This window comes from Marmota marmota, unplaced genomic scaffold (genome assembly GCF_001458135.2).
Source record: "Marmota marmota marmota unplaced genomic scaffold, marMar, whole genome shotgun sequence".
Taxonomy (NCBI): Eukaryota; Metazoa; Chordata; class Mammalia; order Rodentia; family Sciuridae; genus Marmota; species Marmota marmota.
Window position 1 is genome coordinate 30,009,451 of NW_026000240.1, and position 20,008 is coordinate 30,029,458.

A 20,008-nucleotide genomic window follows, 5' to 3' on the forward strand; every position below is an offset into this window, starting at 1 on the left:
TGATTTTGTTCTCTAGCATCTCAATGAGCCAAGCATTAAGTCTTGACTTCCCTATCATCCTCACTAACCCAGGGTTCTTTTCTTTTTAGTAGTAGCAATATAATTAACAGCAATAATACAAATTTTGTCTTTATATTATTTGAGGCTTCTGTGCTATTGGTGCCACCCTTAATAATACCAGCAGCAGTCAATGACTGTTTAATTCTCACCATGTAAAGACAGTAAGAACCCACAGGCCTCAAGAAGAAGACTACACAGGTCAGTCCCTGCCTTTCACCACATCCAACTGTATGCTCAGATGGCCTCTGACCAGGAGCAGGATAGTTCTAGGTTATTCCTTTGGATATTAATGGACCACTCCATAAACAGGCAGCACCTGAGGATGATTTTCTGCCCTTGCCTAGTTTTACTTTGGAACAGAATTCAAGATTCTCTCCTATCTATCACATTGTCCAGGGGTGGGACTTGCCCTCAGTACCCCATAATCCTAGAACCAGCCTGACCATGAGAGGTCTGTGCCTGCCTCTTTCAACAGGCGAGACCATGTGGAGTCAGGGCTCTCCTGGATAGCCCTTAGATGGTATGCTATCAATTTTGACTTTACCACTGTGATTTGGTAAGCTGAATCCCTTGGGAGTGAACCCCCTGGTTTAGGTACCTCTCCTCCATCCTCAGGTGGCATGCACAGCTCATTTCACTGCCAAGATGGAGCTCATGGTTGGCACCTGCAATGCTGAGTGGAAGGGGCTACGCAAACATTTTTAAAAGTTTGACATCTGTTATGGTTTGGATGTGAGGTGTTCTCCACCCCCGAAAAAAAAAAAAAAAAAAAAAAGGCTTGTATGTGAAACAAGGTTCAGAGAAGAGATGATTGGGTTACAAGAGCTTTAACAGTGAATTAATCACCTGTTGGGATTAATTGAGTCTTAACTGAAGGCAGGTAGGGTGTGGCTGGAGGAGGTGGGGCATTGGGGGCATGGCTTTGGGGGTATATATTTGTATCTGGCAAGTGGAGTCTCTCTCTGCTTTCTGATCAGTATGTGAGCTGCTTCCCTCTGCCACACTCTTCTGCCATGGTTGGTGTTCAGCCTCCCCTCCAGCCCTGAGGCATGTTGCTGGCCTTTTATGGACTGAGACCTCTGAAACCATGAGCCCTCAAATGAACTCTCTCTCCTCTACAATTGTGTTGATAGAATTCTTAAGTTATAGTGGTGAAAAAGCTGACTGTGAAGCTGAACAATATTACACTGTAATGGTTATAGAAAAAGATTTTAAAACTTTTGTTTGTAATCATGACAAATTGCTATCCCGCTCTCAGAGCTGGATTTCATTTTAATTCTTTTTCATGGGACTGTGATGTTTTCCTATCACTCCAATGTGATTAAGGCTCAAGGCTTCTTACAGAATGCAGAGACTAGAAAAGGAAAAATGAGAGGAATAGCTTGAGATCACAGCAATCCATTTTGTATTTAATTTCTATTTTGTGAGGATGCTTTTAAAACTCTTTATTACCCCCTTAACAGTATCCTGCTTAGGTTTTGTTTTTCAAAAACCAAAAACCATAAACTTTCAGGGCTATTACGGCATGAAACTGCCCAGTAGATACTAGTCTTTCCCATCAACCTATCCTCTGAATTACAAAATTCATAGATAGTCTATCACTCACTGGATAATGCCTATTGATATGATCTTTAATTACCAACAGATGACACTGAAATATACACAGCTGATTGTGTTCATTAAATCAGTGTAGTTTAAGGCCAACTCACAGTAAATTGTACCTGCAGAACTAACAGGAGAGAACCAAAGGACTTGAGATGCTTACAACTATAATGTCCATGCACTATTTGAAGTTGTGGAATTGGATAATAGGCTTTGAGGAAGGCTTCATAAATAAAGAAAGAATGGGTGGGATTTCCAGAATGGCTGAGTGAGTCGCTTAGCAAATCGTTTCCCCAAGAGCCAATGATAAAATTGGATGAAAGCTGTCAAAACAAACTTTTAAAGATTCTGGAAATTGACCAAAGGCATACTACAAACTGATTAGAATTTATTCAAGAAAATCTACTGAATCTCAGTATTAGTGGGGGAGTCTGTGACATTTTAGTGTGGGACTGCTCCTATCTGCTATCTCCTCTCCACTCCAGCTCTAGTGGGTGAATAAAGACCATGAGATGGGCAGATGGGCTACCCTGTTGGAGAAGGATGATTTTATCTGGAGCAGGGCATGGTAAACCACACGCCCAGGACACTGTCAGAAACGATAGAGAGCTCCGTTGAAAACGATCAGGAGAGACTAATGTCCAGACTAGTCTAGCTCTTGATACTAGTTGAGATAAGCACAAATGGCAGACCAGTCAGAAACTTAATAGGAGAATCCAGAGAAGGAAACCACCCAATGGCAGCCTTTGCAAGAGCTCTTAGTCATTAAGTCACTAAATGTTTGCAAGGATGTACGTCTCAGTCTCTCCTCAGCCCTGTCTTAGTGAGCTGCTCATTCTCAGCAGATTTCCCCTAATCGGTGCATGTCTGGTACATCACACTATAACTGAACTCGTTATGTTCTCACCTCTGTGGGTCACCCCATATACAGCATTACAGGTTGTTGACATTATCTCTTTCATTTCAGACAGGAAAACTAAAGCCCTTAAGGACTTTAAGAACATGAGATTTAAAAAGTTACACAACTACCAACAGAAGTTAGTAAAAATGGGTCCTGGAGCTTTGCCAAAATCCATTTACCTGCAAAAACGTAGCATAAAATGAACAACCAAAAATTGGTTAAGTTTGAACTGACTGAAGCAAAGACATAGGCTCTTCTTCAATCTTGGTCTTATATGTAGTCACCCTTCCCTTGTTCTACTCCTTTTTTCCTTGAAGTCTTTTAAAGAAGAGAATAATATGGACTCTAGGAAGTCATTCCTGTGGGTTGTCAGGCAGGAGGGAAACTCCACCTCTGTCCCATGAATGCCCTCCTGGGGTGTGCCCATTACTCTCCTCTCACTTTCTGCTCCACCTTCTCATGACTCCCGACAACTAGTTCTGGCTTTTCATTTTATTTGCAGGTGACAGCCTGAGCCCAAAATAACCTACTCTTTTAATTGGGTACCTATAAATCTATGGGGCAATGACCATGTCATAGACATAAGCTCCGATTCCCATTACGATCCCAAACCATTAATTATGAATATTTTCATCTGTACAACACAGGCTTCTTTCCATCATGAAAGGCTACTCATTGGTGTCGCGGAGCCATCTTATTGTAAATTCTGCTGGCTCAAGCTGGTGTGACTGTAAGAGCCATTGGAGACACCAGAACATTCCGTGTGCATCAAAGGCTCGGTATTCCCAAGCTTTGAAGGATGCAGAAAGCCTCTGCAGGTTGGCACCAAGCAAACCTGCTCTCAAGACAATCTTTACATGTTCCTGCCTTTCCTGATAGCTTGACATTTGGTTCTTTCTTGGCGGCCAGTCAATTTTAAATCACTAGGAAAAAGAAGGAACAAATCCCCGTGTTTAGACAACTGACATCTTTGCTGGTCAGAACCTTGTGTAATTGTCCTTGTGATAAGGACAGCCAAAAAATGTACTAGTTTAAAAACATCGCTGACAAATGACCCAACAGAAATTCAAGAAAGAGTTCAAAGTCAAAGCTGTAAACAGGGCTGGCTGCTGTGCCGGGAGCCACCCCTTCCTTCCTCAGGTGTTTTTCTCCAAGACAGACAGCACCTGGGGACCTGGGCAGGCGTGGAAGAACAGTGTGTCTATCAAGGGCAAGCACCTGCGTGAGATGAATTCATCATGGAGACCACACCTGTTCTCTCCAATGAGGAAAGTACTGGAGGCAGTGTGCTATGGATTTTGTCAGCAGTTCTAATCCAGGTTTGAACCGTGGCCCTAACACACCTGCTCAGGGGCCACGGGCAGCCTCCTTAGTCTCTCTGAGCATCTCAGTTTCCTTAACTGCACAACAGACTAAATGAGGAAATTTTGGTTAAAACACCCAAGAGTTGTTCACACGTGTTTACATGTGTGACTGGCTTTTCTTAGTGCCTTGCCAGAGGCAGGTGCAAATAGCGAACAGCGATCAACATCGATTCCATGCAGATGGAGGGACACATCTTCTTGCTCTTACTGTAAAGTCCAACTACACCGGCAACGTTTTCAGGTCTCCTTTTGCAATTGAAAACCTCAAGTTCTACTTTTCTGCTGGGTTGGTATGATACCCTTTCACTTGCCAATTTTCCTTCTGAGTTACTACATTTTTTTTTTAAATCTTTTGTAGTTATAGATGGACAGAATGCCTTTATTTTTTTTATTTTTATGTGATGCTGAAGATGGAACCCAGTGTTTCACACATGCTAGGCAAATGCTCTGCCACTGAGCTATAGCCCCAGCCCTGAGTTACTTCTTGATCCGACAGTTTCACAACAGCTGATCCACACACATCAGGGCCTCCATGGGCCCTCATCACCAACCTAAAGAGACTGGGGATTGCTTCAGATCACAAGGCTGCTGGCAGAATACATCTCTCCCCACTTTATGGAATAAAAACCACTTTATGCAGGGCTCTGGTTGTGGTTCAGGTGCAGAGCACTTGCCTAGCATGTGTGAGGCACTGAGTTCGATCCCAGCACCACATATAAATAAATAAAAAATAAAGGTACATCGACAATTAAAAAATATTTTTTAAAAACACAACACTTTACGGTACAAGGTGCCAACCCCCTCCCCTCTGCCTGCCAGCTCCTTTTCCTCTATCAAGAGATGCCTGGAGGTGATGGGATCCTCTTCCAGCTAGAACACTCCAGGAGTGAGTCCTGTTCAAGTTTCAGGCTGACTGATTATACCTGCTGGCAAAGCTGTTCCACACACACCCTGGTGGGGACACTCCCCCTGGTCGCTCTCAGCAGTGCCCATTGCAATTATTACATGACCCATGCATCAAAAGGAAAGCCCTCCTCTGGGCTCACAAGCCAGGAGGCAACCTCTGTGGGGGGATCTGATCTTGCTAGCTACAAAACAGCAGGTAGGAAGCATAAGCCCTGCAAATACTTTTTTAATTACATGAAGGATTTGTTTCCCTTCCCCTCCTCCCTTGTCTTCCTTCTTTTCTTTGGCTCCTGTCATACCAGGTAGATATTCTCGAATGTATCTGACAGTTTGAGAACAGAACTAAGACAAAAACAGACCCCCCCAGACTAGAGGTCTCCCCAGTTCAGAGTAGTCAGTGTTCAGCAGCAACAGCGAAGGCAGCACTACATTTGAAATTCCTGACCTAGAAGGTAATTGAAATCCAATAGTTAATTATGCTTATTTACTGCTGAAAATAGACCCTTTGCATCTTGAAAGCAGAGTTCTTTTTTTCTAATTCAGAAAGTCAAGGAAAGAAAAGCAGTCATGACCACAACCAAGTATTACCAGAAAATGCAGCATCTTGATTTAAGAAGTCCCTGATTTTTTAAATATCGATTCTTCTAAAACCAGTCCACTGTTTGTCCTGAAAACACATCAAAAGTTTTGTTACCAACTGGATTCATTCTCTCTCTTTCCCAAGTGGCACCTTTTCTTCAGTCCCAAACATAAACATTCCCTCCTGTGTTTGGATCTGGCTGTCCTCTTAATCAGTCCCTGGAGTACATCCCCCACTTCTCTCTGCCTTAAATCTGCTATTAAGATTTAACCTTGTAAACATCTCTTAAATTCTCATCTCTTCTCTTCATTACCCTTGTTTTGCCCTGGCCTAGTTACTCAGTGCCATCCTAGGTGACAATTGCTCATGGCCCTCCACGCAGTCACATGTTTTACTCCTAAATAACGCATCTCTCTCTCTCTCTCACACACATATTCACACACACACACACACACACACACTCCCTGCTTAATTCCCACCCCCGTTCTCTGTTGCCTTCACTTTGGTATTTAAGGCTCTCTACAACTCGCCAGCCAAGTGACCTCTCCAGCTCCATCTGCCACCAACCTCACTTAAGTTCCAGCCTGGGGAGCTGATGAGCATCCAAGGCACACACTGGCAGTCTCCCTTCCTTTCACGTGCACTTTAGTTTCTCCTAAGATGCCTCTTCCCGCTCCTTCCCTGTGCACTCCTCCCTGTGTGCTCACCCTTGATCCCAACCTCTAACTCTGTACACCAGTTGCACTGCAGTTGTGTAACTGTAACATCTACAACACCTCAGCACTGATGTGTTCACCATGACAAAAGCATTAGAGAGGTATGTGGAACTTTTCGGCCCCTGGTGCCAGAAATGTGCCTGACTTTTTGTTATTAAGATACACAAGGGATATTCTGACCAGCCAGAAGTCACTTTTGTCCTAACCAATATATATTCCTTTCCTTCTAGCCCAAATTGCAGGATCCACTTTGGTCTTGCTGCTTCCAAGGACCATGCTTTCTGTCACTAAGGTCCCCCAAAACTGCATTCAGTGCAGTCTAGGCCCATCTGCCTCTCCTTTCTGGTCTCATGGGCCCTTGGGGCTGGTTCTCAGACACCAGGGTGGATTATTCCAGAACAGCCTGTGTGTTCCAATAGTAACAGCAGCTTCCATGGGAGCAGGCACAAAGCACATGACCTCCAAATAAGGATGGGGAGAAATTGGAATGAGGAGAAAAAGAATTATCAATTTAGAAGACAGCAAAAAGAGAGGCTAAAATAGAAAACATCAATAAAGAAAAAAATATAAAAGGGTGATAAAGAACCTAAAAACAGAAATGCAACTGGACTCTAATATCCAATTAAAGGTAAATATTTCTAGAATGAATTAAAAAAATATATGTTGCTTGGAAGGCTCACCTAAAACATGGAAAAAGAATTCTAAATCTGTATGCGACCATTAATATTACCTCAAAATATGCAAATCAAAAATTGACACAGTTAAGGGGAGAAAACCATTTCCTAGACTCTCATAACACTTACTCCCATGTGTGAGTTTTTTCCACCTCAATCAGTTCTCCAATTACCCGTGGACAACAACTGAGTATCCTTTGATTCTGTTCACCTCTGACACTGTCTACTGAGAGTTAGTGTCAGATCCCATAGACTCTCTGCTTCAGATGCCAATCACAGCCTGTACTTCTGACAACCAGCTATCACTCTGATATTCCCAGGATGGATCCCCTCTTCTGATTTGGTACTGTGCCAGAAAGGCTCCTAGAACTCAGGAAGGCACTTTTCTTAGACTTATCGGTTTATTAGAAAGGATTCAACTTAGGAAGGGCCAAAATGGAAATGATGCATAGGGCAAGGAGAGGGAGAGCGTGAGGGGGAGATGTCCATGCCTTCCTTGAGTTTGCCCGAACTGATGTGTTCACCATGACAGAAGCTCACCCAGTCCTCTAGGGATTTTTAAGGAGGCTTCATCACATGTGCATGATTAACTGCTGTCTCAATCCCCAGCCCCTCTCTCCTCTCTAGAGTCAGGGAGGGGGGCTGGAAGTTCCAAGCTTCTAATCACTGCTTAGTCTTTCTGGTGAACAGCTGACATCCTGAAGCTATCCAGAAACCCATCCAGAGTTGCCTTATTAGATAAAAGACACTCCTATCGCCCAGGAAATTCCAAGGGATTTAGGAGCTCCTGTCAGATGCTCCCACCATCCCTATTGCTCAGGAAATTACAAAGATTTTAGAAGCTCTGTGCCAGGAACCAAGGTCAAAGACCAAATGTTAAAACAAAACACACTCCTACCACCCCATTTTTTTTTTTTTTTTTGAAATTACAAGTGTTTTAGGAGTTCTGTTATCAGGATCTGGGGGCAGAGAGCAAATATGTTTTCCTTGTATCACACATGCCAACTAGAAAAAACAGACCGTCAACAAGAGGAAAAACTGCAGTACATCACTCCTAGTAGTTGATAGAAGATAAAATGTTAGTAAGGATAGAGAAGACAATAATAGATTTTAAATACATAAAATATACAAAGAATATTGAATACAGCAATTAGTGAAATACTAAACAATTCTAAAAACTGAAAAGGTTATAGAAATAGCCTCAGAAAATTACAAAGAGCTGGAATGAAAGATAATGTACTTTTAATGATGCATTTAGAAATTAGAAATATTTTTAAATATAACTATAATGGACAAAGAAATGTGGTATAAAATACATAATGGAATACTATTGGGCCTGAAAAAAAGAAGGAAATTGTGTCATATGTGACAACTTGGATGGAGCAGAAGATGTTCGGGTGAAATGAGCCAGACGTAGAAAGACAAATGCCATATGATTTCACCTATATGTTTAATTATTGAGCATGAGTAGAATGGTGGTTTTCAGGGGTTGGCTGGGTTGTAGGGTGTGGGGAGATGTTATCCAAAGGATACAAACTTTCAGTGTATCAGTATACAAAATATAGGCATGAAGAGACATACCTTGTATACAGAGATATGAAAAATTGTGGTATATATGTATATTAACAATTGTAAGTAGAAAAAAAAGAGTACATGTATAATGGCATAATTTGTCATGAACATACTTTATATACAGAATTATGAAAACTTGTGCTGCAAATGGGTAATAATGAGGGTAATGCATTCCACTATTATCATGTATGTAAAAAATAAATAAATTTTAAAAAAACTTTCAGTGTGACAGGAAGAGTAAGTTCACAAGATCTATTGTACAATATGGAACTATAATTAATAACAATGTGGTGTATTCTTAAATATCATCGAGAGCAGATTTTAAGTGTTCTTACCACACACACACACAACAAAAAAATGAATGTGAGGTAAAGTATGTTAATACACTCAATTTAGCCATTCCACAATGTACATTTGCTTTAAAGAATCACGTTGTATACTGCAAATATACACAACTGTAGTCAGTTAAAACAAAAATTTAAGAAAGACAACTAGAAAATTCCCACACCTATTTAAACACACACAAAAACATTACAAAATAACTATTAGCCCAAAATTAATTCAAAATTAAAACTAGAACATTCTTAGAACTGAATAAATTCTCATATGAAAACTTGAGGAATGGAGTTAAATCAGTATTTAGAAGGAAGTTATAACCTAACATGTTTATATTAGAAAAGAAGAAAAATTCAAAATTAATGAGGTAGGTAGGTCTCGATTTAAGAAGGCAGAAAGGAAAATAATAAGAAATTGATGGGAAAACAAAAATTTTGAATTTTTTCTTTTTTTAATATTTATTTTTTAGTTTTAAGTGGACACAATAACTTTATTTCTAATATCAACATCTGAAGCTATAAACTTCAGACTTGAAAAGAAGAAAAACACAAAATTAATGAGGTGAGCCTCCAGTTTAAGAAGGTAGAGAAGAAAATAAGAATAAGAAATTATGTTATATTGTGTGCACACTTGAGTATGTAACAATGAATCTCACCATTAACGTACCATTACAATACACAAATAAAAATATGGGAAAAAGAAATTGAAGACAAAAAAATATATAATATTTATTTATATTCATTGAATATATGAATGAACCCAATACTGGGTTTGGGTAAAAACTAAGAAACAAAGACAAACCTCTGGTATCATAAGTCAAGGAAAAAGAGCTCACATGAGTAATCATAGGACTTAATAAGAAAAATATAACTATAAAAGCTACAACTAATAAACAAAGATATTTTAAACTTTAGCCCTTAGATGAAATGGATAAATATATAGAAAAAAGATAACTTACCAAATGACTTACGAAACAGAAAGCTTGAACAGTCCCAGGCCCTTTAAGTAAATTGAACTCTCATTTTAAGAAATTTTCACGAAGAAACCACTAGGTTCAGACAGCTTTTCCTTTTCATATTAGCAAATTCTATGCCACAGTGGTAGAACAGAAATTCTAGTCTTACTCTTCCACTCTGGACACAGAGAAAGAACACTCCCTGCTCTTGTGCGACCTTGATCTGTCTTGAGTCTGAGCAGAAAAAGCAACATTGCAGGTCACCACATACATAATGACTAAACAGATTATTAGTAAATAAAACTGGACAGTGGCCAAACTGGGTTTATCATGGGAATCAAAAGCTCGTTTATCAGAAAACTGGTTCATGTAATTCATCTCAATAATAAAAGAGAAGTCATAATTATATGATCAAATCATTAGTATAGAAAAATATTTGATAAAATTCAACATTCACTCACGATTGTAAAAACTCAGTAAACTAAGAAAAGAATTTCCTTGATCTGAACTCAATTATAAAAATAGTTTTTAAAAGCTTCTTTTAAAGTCAGAAATGAGAGGAGGGTACAAGCTATCACCACGTCTATTCAACATTGTCCTGGAGAACCTGGCCAGGACATACACATAAGACAAAGAAACAAAGATGCAAAAAAATATAAAGGCAGCTATAAAACAAGATAAATTATTATACAGATTATCCAATGCTTAGATTTTTGTATTTCAGATTTTCAAAAATTTACATATACATTAGATTTTGGGGCACAGGACCCAGGTCTAAACTTGAAATTCACTTGTTTCATATACAGCTAAATACGATTGCATGTTAATCTATAATTAAGTAATTAAAGATACCATTATCAATAGCAACAAAAATATAAACTATTTAGGAATGAATTTTTTAAAATGTGCAAAACTCTTTATATAAAATGTGGGGTTTTTTTTGTTTTTTATTGTTGGTTGGTTGGTACTGCAAATTGAACTCACATGCTCTACTATTGAGTTACAAATCAAAATCTGAAATGTTTTTAATTGAATTGAAAGGCACTGTATAATAAAAGACATAATTTTTTAATTATTTTTTAGTTTTTGATGGACACATCTTTATTTTATTTTTATGTGGTGCTGAGGATTGAACACAGCGCCTCGTGCGTGCCATGCGAGCACGCTACCACTTGAGCCACATCCCCAGCCACATCCCACATCCCCAAAAGACATAAATTTTAAAAATTGATGGGCGTGGTGATACACACCTGTAATCCCAGCAACCCGGGAGTCTTGAGGCAAGAGGATTTTGAGTTTAAAGTCAGCCTCAGCAACTTAATGAGCGAGGCCCTAAACAACTTAGTGAGACCCTGTATCAAAATAAAACATAAAAGGGTAGGAAAGTGGCTCAGTGGTTAAGTGCCCCTGGGATCAATCTCTAGTACCAACAACAACAACATGAGGATTTCACCACATAGATAGTAATACTATGAAGAAGTGGGATGATGATTGACATAGAGGAAGGTTTGACCTATGGCAGAGACGAGGGAAAGGTGATGGCTCACTCCTTAACTTGGGTAGAATGCATGTAAGTGTTCAGGTTTTAAACTCTTCAAGCATTATTTATACATTTTATATTTCTTTTAAATGGAGGCACTGGGTTCTAGCATCAGCACCACATAAAAATAAATAAATGAAATAAAGGCATTGTGTCTATCTATAACCAAAAACTTTTAAAAAATCAATATCTTTGCTATATACCAATTATGCACACACTGAAAAAGAAATCAGGAAAACAATTCCTTTCACAACAGTCCTGATAAAATAAAATACCTGGGAATAAATCTAATAACCAAGGTGGTGAATCTATAATGAAAATTATAGAATTGTAAAGAAAGAAGTCAGAGAAGGCATTAGAAGATGAAAAGACTTCCCATGTTCTTGGATAGGTAGAATTAATAGTTACAGGGTCACTACAGATTCAATGCAATTCCCATCAAAATACCAATGACATTCTTCACATAACTATAGAAAAACAGTCCCAAAATGCATATGAACAAGTAAAAGATCCATAATTAGAGGAATTCTGAGCAATAAGAACAAGGCTGGAGGTATCCCAATTCCTGACCTCAAATTATACTACGGAGTGATAGTGAAACAAACAGCATGATATTGGAATAAAGACAGGCATTTAGAGCAATGGAATAGAAGACACAGAGAGCCACCCACACAGATACAGTCATCTGATCTTTGACTAAGTGCCAAAAACATGTTGGAGCAAAAACAGGCTTTTTAACAAATAGTGCTGAGAAAATGGATAAGATAAGTAAAAGAACAAAACTAGGTCCCTATTTCTCACTCTGCACAAAAGTCAATTCAAAGTGGATCAAAGTCCTAGGAATTAGACCAGAAGCTTGGCAACTGCGAGAAGAAAACATAGGGTCAACACTCTAACATATAGGAATAGGCATTGATTTCCTTAACAGAACTCCTAAAACACAAGAAATAAAACAAAAAATCAAAAAGTGGGATGGTATTAAATTAGAAAGCTTCTGCACAGCAAAGGAAAAAGAATGTGAAGAGAGAGCCTACAGAATGGGAGAAAATCTTTGCTAGCTACTCTTTTGATAAAGGATTAATACCCAGAATATATAAATAACTCATAAAACTTAACACAAATGAGGAATAACCCAGTCGATGAATGGGCAAATGGACTAAACAACATTTCCCCAAAGAAGAAATGCAAATGGCCAACACATATATGAAAAAATGTTCAACATCCCTAGCAGTGAAAACTATATCCAGATTTCATCTCACTACAGTTAGAAAATGGCAAGTATCAAAAATATAAAAATAAGGAATGCTGACAAGGATATGGGGAGAAAGGAATAATTGCACATTGTTGGTGGGACTGTAAATTAGTTACAACCACTGTGGAAGTCAGTATGGAGATTCCTCAAAAGATTAGGAATGGAACTACCTTATGAGCCAGCTATTCCACTTAGTATTTATCCAAAAGAACTAAATTAGCATACATGCATAGCAATGTTTATAACAGCACAATTTATAATGGCTAAGTTATGAAACCCACCTTCGCATCCATCAACAGATGAATGGATAAAGAAAATATGGGATATACACATAATGGAGTTCTACTCAGCCATAGAAGAATGAAATTATGTCATTTGCAGGTAATGAATGGAACTGGAGAACATCATGCTAAGTGAAATAAGCCAGACTCAGAAAGTCAAAGGCCAAATGTCTCCTCTCATAAGCAGAAGCTAGAGAGAAAAAAAGGAATAAAAAATGCGTCCCATAGCTGGGTTTGGTGGTGCATGCCTGTTAGCCCAGCAACTAGGGAGGCAAAGGCAGGAGGATCACAAGTTCAGGGACAGCCTAGATAACTTAGTGAGACCCTATATCAAAATTTAAAAAGAGGGCTAAGGATGCATCTCAGTGGTAGGAGCCCCTAGGTTCAATCCCCAGTACTGCCCCCCACCAAAAAAAAAGCATCTCACAAAAATATAAGAGACTAGTAGGGAGGATCAAGGGGGGAAGGGGGATGAAAGGGGAATGGGAGGAGGATGGAAGGGAAAAGGTAGGAACTAGGAATGAAATGTACTGATTATGTTATGTGCCTGTATGAACATATAACAATAAGTCCCATTTTATGTATAATTGTGATGATTATGATGCAACAATTAAAAATAAATAGAAGGGATACTAGTAGAATAGAGGAAGGGGAACAGGGGAAAGAAGGAAGAGAAGAAAAGGGAAGGTACTAGGGAACAAAATAGAGCAAATTATGTTATATGCATGTATGAATATGTCACAATGAACTCTATACTATTCTGGGTCATTATAATGCACAAATAAAAATATTAAAAAAAAGGTCTAGAACAAACTTAACCTAATTAACGCCCAAAGTCCCTAAGCCTGTTGTGCCATCCCACGGAATTCCCATGTTTTAGAAATAGAGGTTGACAGAAGAAACTGCTTTTGTAAACCTCGAGAAATGTGCCTTGAACAATCATTTCCTTTCTAGAAGAGGTGACAGCAGCTGCTATAAAACTCAGGAACCAACCTTTCAGGAAACATTCAATGGTAAGTGTTCTCATCTTCACTTTTTAGTGTTAAATGGAAAGGTTTCTAACATGAGGCTGTTTACCTAAATACTCAGCTGCTTACCTCCACACACAAAGCACAGAATCTAAAATTGGATCCCAGTTCAGGAATACAAAAGAAGAATCAGCTCAAAAGTGACGAAAAATATAGGGTCAGTCCCAGCTCACCCACTGGTGTTTCACAAGCAATTTGTTTTTAACAGTAAATAGAGTGATTTACTTTTTTTTTTTTTGAAAAGTGTAAATTATGGTGGGTTAAATTATAGTGGAATAAGTCATATTCCATTTGCTTGCCAACACGCTCCCCTGGGTGGGAGAGAGACATCTAGTTTCTACCATATAACCTGCAGCCTGGCTCATCTCTGTGGCAGTCTGTATTTTCCAAAAATGGCTACTGCAAGGTTTTCCCAGAAAACTTTCCAATTCCCTACTAAGAAATGGAATGCATTTCCACTCCCATTGAACCCTGATGGCCTCTGGAAGTGCTTCAGTGAATTGACTGCAGAGGAATGATGCTGTGTGATTTCCTAGGCTGGGTCACAAAAGATGACAAGTTTCCTGCCTGGCTTTCTCTCTCTTGGGTCAGGTAGTGCGGCAGTGTTGGGCTACCCTGAAGCTGGCATTTGGAGAGAACACAAAGAAAGAGATGCCTAAGGATTCCAGCTTCTCTAGTGTTCCCAGTCCAGGGTCCAGACATCCATGGGCTAACTGCAAATGATTCCATCCCCCGCCTGCCAGCCCCCTGCTGATGCTGAATGGAGCTGAGTGGAGCAGAGAGGAGCTGTCTCCACTGGGCCCTGGCCAGACTGTAGATTCATGAGCCAAACAAACAGGGCCAGTTGCTTTAGGACACAAAGTGTTGGAGTGGTTGGCTATGCAGCAGCAGATAACTAGATCAACTGCCATATCTGTGAGGAAGACACTGAATGAAAATGGCAAACCCCATCTGCCCAAAGGGTAAAAGAATGAGAACTACCAGTTCAAATAGTATGGCTTCTTTAAAAACCAAAATGATTGCACTGTGTTTCACCCCAAAAGAAGCAAGCAGCATCCCTGAAAATTGAATTCGATTTTAGAATTCAAGTACATTTTTCCACCAGCCAACAATGCTGATGAGTGAATATGCTTATAAATCCATTATTTACAAAAAAAAAGCTTCTCTGGTATTTTTGTTTTTAATATTTTCAAAGGATGTCTGAGCTGCAGGTTAATAACCTCTGCTTACCAAGAAAATTTACTCAATTACTGTATCTACTTTCATTTTAGTCTATTTATGTTGGTATCTACAGGGTTACCTTGGGGATCTTCAAATAAAGTAGAACCAAAATGATATCACTGGGGTTTACATATTTCCATATACTACTTGATGTCAGCCAGAAAGTAACCAGATTTTAGAGTTAAGTACAATTCCTGCTCAATTATGTATTGTGTGGCCTCAAACAAGCCATATAATTTTGCTTTTATGGATCTGTAAAATAGGACAAACACCTATCTATCTTGCAGGGTGGTTATGGAATTAAATAAGCCACTCTATGTGAATTATTTAACATAACAGGTATATATATATAAATATAAATAATAGGCAATCACAACTTTCCTTTCCTTGTTATCCCTGACTTCTTTGGTAGATGATAGGCTAAAGGAATATGCAGGATCTGGATCTCCCCCAGCTAAAGGAAGCCTTCTCAAGACATCTGGCCCAGCACCCACCTGTGTGATGATCCAGCACAGGGAAGTGGGCCCCCAACCTGCATCAGGAATATCAACAAGGGCGACTCAAGAGCCCTGTTTTGCATCACTTTATCGTAGTTGTTGTTATAATGGCAAAAATTTGGAAGACAATTTAACATTGCATTTCAGCTACCACTTTTTCTCTGGTTACCATGTACGTCAATCAGCAAAGAACTAGTTTTTGTTTGTTTTCACTCCGAGGTCACTAGGGAGCTTTATGTTATAGAGATATCTGAGCTGATTATTGACCTGCCACATTAAGGAGGAATGTCAAGGAGAAACAAAACAAAACAAAATGATAGGTAACCTGTGGGTTTTAGAGGTTCAAAAAGCAACCTCAAAATAGAAGCAGACTAAATCAAAGGTATCATGAAGGCAGAGAGAACCGGTCATCCTCCTCGATTCTTCTACTTGGTTCACGCTCAGCCTCTAAGTGCACAGTGAAGGTCCTTGGGGTCAGCAAAGCAGGAAACTCTAGAATCAGAGTCCTGCTACCCACTTGCCATGAGATGTTAGAAGTGGCTTTGCAGATTTCATTTGTGATTTCAAGATCACTCGGTGTAATGTCCTCAGCCGACAGGTGAGAAACAAGGCCCAGAACAATTCAAGGGCTTTCCTGACATCATACTCCTCAAAGCAGACAGACTTGGGGCTGGCATCCAAGGTTTCCAGGCTGACAACTGCCACTTATTCTACGAAGCCACAACTGGCTTTAAAGTGGTTTGGTTTGGTGGTAATGAGAAAGAAGTACTTTCCTACTCAGATTAAAACAGGTTGATTCAACAGGTTGGTATTTATTCCCAATTTCCAAACTAGCCCCTTGCCAAGGGAGAAAGGACTGGTTACTGCCTTGGACAAGAGCCCATCCTAATGCCAAGGCTCTCATTCTCCAGACCTGGAAGAGCCCCGTAAGCGCTTTTCAAACTTGACACATTCCAGGACATGGAGGATGAATTTTAATACTATCCTTAGTGCTGTCCCTTGCAAATGGCAGATACCCAATAGGAAATAATAGACTTCTGTGCTCTATCATCTACCGATCTACCGATGACCAGGGTCACTATTATACCATGAGTCAAACCTGTGTCAGACCCAAGCAATGTGCAGGTCAAAAATTCTGGAACGTGCGGACAGTTTTCACTTTCCAAGTCACTCCCTACCTACCCACCTGATGTAAGGACTTCTTCATGCTTCCTGTCTAAGGACCAGAGATGTTTCTTCCATATAGAAAAACCGACCACAGCGTAACTATATTGAAGAACCCTGATTTGCCTCCCAAAAGCTACTTACATAGGTGAATGGCAAGTCAGGTTTTTTTCTGGGCAAGGTATCATACAACTCTGGACCCAGGAGTAAAGGAAGACATTTTTTTTTTCTTTTTCAAATTCACTTAAGTCCACCACATTTGACCTTGACAGAGATGATCTTCATGAAGGGCTAAACTGGAATTTGAACATTTGAATGCTCCACTAAGGTAAAACAGCAATTAGAGCCAACTGTGGAAACTGAAACAATGAGAGAGATAAAGGGGCTCTCCATGCAGGAAGGGCACTGATGTCATGGAAATGAGGCAGCCCCAGAGGAGGATGAGGGAGGCTGACCATCAAGGGTGGCCTGTTTTTATCTGTTGGGAAGACAATGAGGGGTGTATTTGGGAACACGGGTGGAGAGAGGTCCACCAGCAGATAGCTCCTCGCCAGGCATGTTCTAATTTGGCTTGAATTCGAAATTTCCTCTTCGGGGTGTAAACTTGCCTGTAGTCCCTCACTCAGAAAATGAGGTTCTGTCTCTAAGAGGGTTCCCACAGGAGCTCTCCGTCTGAGCTATGGGGAGTCAAGTCCACAGCCTAAACAAGAGCAGCACTGTTTGTGCTGTCCACCACAGTGGCCACTGGCTGGTGTGACCAACGAACCGAACTTCATTTTAAATGTTCAACTTTATCTAATTTTAATTAAAGTTAAATTTTAGATATGGACTCATATTGAGGCTCAAAGTCGAGGTTCACAATACACTTTTATTGGACAGAGTTGCTCTAGAGGGTCTAGATAAGAATTCTTTTTTTCTTTGTGGTACTAGAGATTGAACCCAGGGTACTATCTTATATCCCCAACCTTTTCTTTTTTTTTTTTTTTTGAGACAGGTTCTTATAAGTTACCAAGGCTAGCCTCAAACTTTCAATCCTCCTGATTCGGCCTCTCAAGTAGCTGGGAGTACACGACTGTGTCCTGCTACGTTCTTTTTTAAAGATTACAACTACTGCATATTTTAGCTTCTTACAAACTCACCCTAGGGTACACCATCTGAAAAGCCCAAGGGTAGTCTTTCTTAATAGAATACACTCTACCAGTAAACAAAAATTTTGCATTTGGTTTGCAAATCTGCCTCCAATTAGGTAACTGATGCCAATCAGTCAGCTTCTGATAAATTCCAAAGTAAAAATGATGCTAGGGTTCCAGACCAGAAAAACTGACTGAACCCTTTAACAAACCACAGAGACCTCTGATCTGAGTCCTGTGGCAGTTTTTCTATGTGTGCATCACCAGAATTTAAATATTTGAGAATAAATATCATGCCCCTTTAGTCTTTTTTTTTTATAGGACTCTAAAAAAGAAACCATAATAAAAGAAAGTGATAAATAATCCTAATACTGCATTCATACTCCAAAGAAGAAACAATTTTAAATACCCTCTGAACATGAATCAAATATAAGGCAAGCAACAACAAATTTATACATACTTCCTTTGTGCAAGTAAAACTCTGTTCAACACAGTTTCCCCGAAGATTGTGACCTCAAACATTGAAAACCTTTGGCCTGAATCGTTCTGACAGCCACCATCACCCTCTGCACCTAGGATCTTACACTACCCTCCAGAAACTGTGTTCAAGTGAGATGGCACTCATGCTCACAACACTCTAGGGAGATGACGGGAGGCTATCACCTCCCATTTTCAGATCTGGGTAATTGATTAGTTACAGAGAAGTTAAATTAACACACTCAACGTTCCAACTGCTCCTGTCTACTCAGATCCTAGGGTGTCATTCTGGAAACTGCCATCCGATGCTAATGGGAGTGAGCCCGGGTCAGAGGGTCTCATTAAGGTTTCATCTCAGCAGCCCACTATCTGGTCAACTGTGCGTTATTTTCCACCTGTGAATCAGCACTTGATCAATACAGCAGTGTCATTCATTAACACATCTTTAATTACCACCTTTGCTTTAGGAACTAAAATAATGACATGCTCCGACATAATATTTACATAAATAGAGAATACCTACCTTCGAACTAAGTATTTTTTTCCCCCACTAAATTACACTATTTTAAGTCTCCATCCATTTTAAATCTGGGTTTATTCCAGAATCTAATTGGAATTCTCCCTGAAAGACCCCATCACATAATCTCCCTGAGTTTATCTACTCACTCTCCTCCCCCGATTTTTAAATTCACATGGCGTTTAGGATCTCATCTGCTCAGGCCCTTCACCTCTTTGCAGGATGCCCTGTCCTCACACACTGCCCCACCCCTGTCCCAGGAGCACCGTGGGCTCCACGCCTTGCTTCCCCAGCTTACCTCTGCTCCACCACCCACTCTGGGCTCCCATGCCCAGGCAGAAAGCGCGTAGAGGCTGGCGTCTTGCTCTCCCCACTCTGTGGTCTTGTTCCAATCAGGGAAACATTCCTATGGCAACCAACAAGCACCACCATCTCACTCCCCTTCCCTCAAAGTTCTGTGTGCATGGCAGACGTTTGGCAAGGACACTGAATTACTTTAACTTGCCTAGCAACTACTAGGCTGCTCCAGCCCCTTGAAAAGGGGTTGGCTTTTTTTTCCGCTTATCTTTTCAAACATTCTCAGGGGCTGGCTGACGGTGGAAAGGGGAGCTGCCCAACCAGCCTCCCAGGGCACTAGCCTGTCATGCACAGAGAGAGCTGTCTGCTGGGCAAATTGGAGCTTCCTTTTGACCAAAGCCAAAAAATTAAAAAAAATTAAAATTTAAAAAAAAAAATTGTCCACAGGTCTGAAACAATGGCTTGAACGTGGACAGTTTCTCCCCCTGAGCTAACTCCAGCAGAATTTCCGTTCTCGGAGAACCTCAGCTCTCCCTGACCCTCAGCTGTAAGAAAGGGTTGATTTATCAATAGCAGCATCTTGTCAAAAAAACAGGTTTATCCATCCATCTTGCTGTGTATTTTAGACCCTCCCATTTTAACTGAACAGTCTGGTAACTAGTTATTTCCACTTACAGATTGTATTTTATTCACTAGTTTATTTTGGTAGCAGGAACCAACCAAGTCCCAAGCGATCGATGTTGCTGTCCATATTTCCCCTCCAACACACACAGTGAATTCTAAAGAAGTACTCAAAGTGTCTATAACCTAATTTGGGTTTCCTAAAATGAAATGCTTCCTCTAAAAAAAAAAATCCATACAGGTAGAGCAGCTCAATCAATGACTTTACAGTTTATCAAGCTCTTGGGGTGCTCTGTGTGCCTGAGGCTCTTCTAGAA

At 40.0% G+C, this 20,008-nt stretch overlaps 1 protein-coding gene and 1 long non-coding RNA gene across 12 annotated transcripts in view; one reads left to right on the forward strand and one right to left on the reverse strand.

The window, feature by feature from the left end:
• Tmem108 (transmembrane protein 108) overlaps positions 1–20,008 on the reverse strand; it is a 295,713-nt gene that overhangs the window by 194,857 nt on the left and 80,848 nt on the right. For 2 of the 11 annotated variants that reach the window (XM_048794205.1, XM_048794203.1), the window contains exon 1: positions 19,072–19,983. The exons of 5 other annotated variants lie outside the window; for them this stretch is intronic. The gene's annotated coding sequence lies outside the window, so the exon portion shown is untranslated. Of the gene's footprint in view, positions 1–9,669; positions 10,134–19,071; positions 19,984–20,008 lie in introns of those variants that run through there. 4 more of the 11 variants (XM_048794211.1, XM_048794210.1, XM_048794207.1 and 1 more) reach the window with 2 other exon arrangements.
• LOC125613571 lies at positions 6,815–17,285 on the forward strand. The gene is made up of 3 exons (XR_007344124.1): positions 6,815–8,200; positions 13,694–13,752; positions 14,359–17,285. It is a non-coding gene; the product is annotated as an uncharacterized LOC125613571 (long non-coding RNA).